Source organism: Lissotriton vulgaris, chromosome 1_1, assembly GCF_964263255.1.
Source record: "Lissotriton vulgaris chromosome 1_1, aLisVul1.2, whole genome shotgun sequence".
Classification (NCBI taxonomy): domain Eukaryota; kingdom Metazoa; phylum Chordata; class Amphibia; order Caudata; family Salamandridae; genus Lissotriton; species Lissotriton vulgaris.
This window is the reverse complement of record NC_141685.1, coordinates 231,453,843-231,456,342: the sequence shown is the minus strand read 5'-3', so window position 1 is coordinate 231,456,342 and position 2,500 is coordinate 231,453,843. Positions and strand designations below refer to the sequence as shown.

The 2,500-nt window shown below is 39.4% G+C and overlaps 4 non-coding genes across 4 annotated transcripts; all 4 read left to right on the top strand.

Moving 5' to 3' along the window:
* Positions 1 to 839: 839 nt before the first annotated feature.
* TRNAK-CUU (transfer RNA lysine (anticodon CUU)) lies at positions 840 to 912 on the top strand. Its single transcript has one exon. It is a non-coding gene; the product is annotated as a tRNA-Lys (tRNA).
* A 342-nt stretch (positions 913 to 1,254) lies between these two features.
* On the top strand, positions 1,255 to 1,327 carry TRNAA-AGC (transfer RNA alanine (anticodon AGC)). The gene has a single exon. It is a non-coding gene; the product is annotated as a tRNA-Ala (tRNA).
* Positions 1,328 to 1,900: 573 nt separating this feature from the next.
* Positions 1,901 to 1,973, top strand: TRNAK-CUU (transfer RNA lysine (anticodon CUU)). The gene has a single exon. It is a non-coding gene; the product is annotated as a tRNA-Lys (tRNA).
* A 342-nt stretch (positions 1,974 to 2,315) lies between these two features.
* Positions 2,316 to 2,388, top strand: TRNAA-AGC (transfer RNA alanine (anticodon AGC)). The gene has a single exon. It is a non-coding gene; the product is annotated as a tRNA-Ala (tRNA).
* The last annotated feature ends 112 nt before the right edge of the window (positions 2,389 to 2,500 follow it).

Genomic DNA, 2,500 nt, shown 5'->3' with positions numbered 1-2,500 from the left:
CTAGATGAACACACCGCAATATCACTCATATTCGAGTAGTAAACAGGCCAACCTGAACTGTAAAACATCCCATAAGTGGAGGTAAGGCATACGTTAGGAGTGAACTTAACACTGTTATGGGCAATTGGACTTCAAATAAAGTGTGGAAGGCAGTAAGGTTACTTTTTTCATGTTATGCAGATTAAACACACAGGGTAATTAGCTCAAATGGTAGAGCGCTCGCTTAGCATGCGAGAGGTAGCGGGATCGATGCCCGCATTCTCCATTATAAAATTTGCATACATTTTATTTTTAACTTGTCATATCCAAGGTCATTGCAGAGTAAGAACAGAAAAATCCCAGATGGCTTTCAAATATGGTCTCATTATAACAACTAAAGTGGTTTAATCAAAAGGGTTCAGGTATTCTTTAGCATGTGAGAGGAATTTGAATTCTTATGCAATCTCAAAATGAAGTTCTCACAACTTCCATTTTCATTTTCTCTTATTTTTTTTGACACTCTGTCCTCTGAAGGATGTATAAATCTGGCTTTCCTTGCAAAACAAGAGTAGAGGAATATCCAGGATTTGATTTTCTTCACAAAAAGGGATTGGTCTGCATACTGTCTTAAGGAGGGAACCCGGCTAGCTCAGTCGGTAGAGCATGAGACTCTTAATCTCATGGTCATGGGTTCGAGCCCCACGTTGGGCGAAAACAAGTAATTTTTGCCTGAATATTGCATTGACTCTCATAATATGGAGATTAATCTTGCATTAGACATGCAATAACTCCCAAAAATTGTCCAGGAATGGATTTCCTTCATAAAAAATGATTAGTCTGCATACCATCTTGAAGTGGGAGCCCGGCTAGCTCAGTCGGTAGAGCATGAGACTCTTAATCTCAGGGTCGTGGGTTCGAGCCCCACGTTGGGCGAAAATGAGTAATTTTTGCTGGATTATTGCATTGACTCTCATAATCTGGTGAATATTCTTGCATTAGACATGCAATAACTATCAAAAATGGTATCTCCCTTGGTTTCTCATTGGTGGGAAATTTAACTTCAAGATTAGGTAGGGTATGAGTCTAGATGAACACACCACAATATCACTCATATTCGAGTAGTAAACAGGCCAACCTGAACTGTAAAACATCCCATAAGTGGAGGTAAGGCATAAGTTAGGAGTGAACTGAACACTGTTATGGGCAATTGGACTTCAAATAAAGTGTGGAAGGCAGTGAGGTTACTTTTTTCATGTTATGCAGATTAAACGCACAGGGGAATTAGCTCAAATGGTAGAGCGCTCGCTTAGCATGCGAGAGGTAGCGGGATCGATGCCCGCATTCTCCATTATAAAATTTGCATACATTTTATTTTTAACTTGTCATTGCCAAGGTCATTGCAGAGTAAGAACAGAAAAATCACAGATGGCTTTCAAATATGGTCTCATTATAACAACTAAAGTGGTTTAATCAAAAGGGTTCAGGTATTCTTTAGCATGTGAGAGGAATTTGAATTCTTATGCAATCTCAAAATGAAGTTCTCACAACTTCCATTTTCATTTTCTCTTATTTTTTTGACACTCTGTCCTCTGAAGGATGTATAAATCTGGCTTTCCTTGCAAAACAAGAGTAGAGGAATATCCAGGATTTGATTTTCTTCACAAAAAGGGATTGGTCTGCATACTGTCTTAAGGAGGGAACCCGGCTAGCTCAGTCGGTAGAGCATGAGACTCTTAATCTCAGGGTCGTGGGTTTGAGCCCCACGTTGGGCGAAAACAAGTAATTTTTGCCTGAATATTGCATTGACTCTCATAATATGGAGATTAATCTTGCATTAGACATGCAATAACTCCCAAAAATTGTCCAGGAATGGATTTCCTTCATAAAAAATGATTAGTCTGCATACCATCTTGAAGTGGGAGCCCGGCTAGCTCAGTCGGTAGAGCATGAGACTCTTAATCTCAGGGTCGTGGGTTCGAGCCCCACGTTGGGCGAAAATGAGTAATTTTTGCTGGATTATTGCATTGACTCTCATAATCTGGTGAATATTCTTGCATTAGACATGCAATAACTATCAAAAATGGTATCTCCCTTAGTTTCTCATTGGTGGGAAATTTAACTTCAAGATTAGGTAGGGTATGAGTCTAGATGAACACACCGCAATATCACTCATATTCGAGTAGTAAACAGGCCAACCTGAACTGTAAAACATCCCATAAGTGGAGGTAAGACATAAGTTAGGAGTGAACTTAACACTGTTATGGGCAATTGGACTTCAAATAAAGTGTGGAAGGCAGTGAGGTTACTTTTTTCATGTTATGCAGATTAAACACACAGGGGAATTAGCTCAAATGGTAGAGCGCTCGCTTAGCATGCGAGAGGTAGCGGGATCGATGCCCGCATTCTCCATTATAAAATTTGCATACATTTTATTTTTAACTTGTCATTGCCAAGGTCATTGCAGAGTAAGAACAGAAAAATCACAGATGGCTTTCAAATATGGTCTCATTATAACAACTAA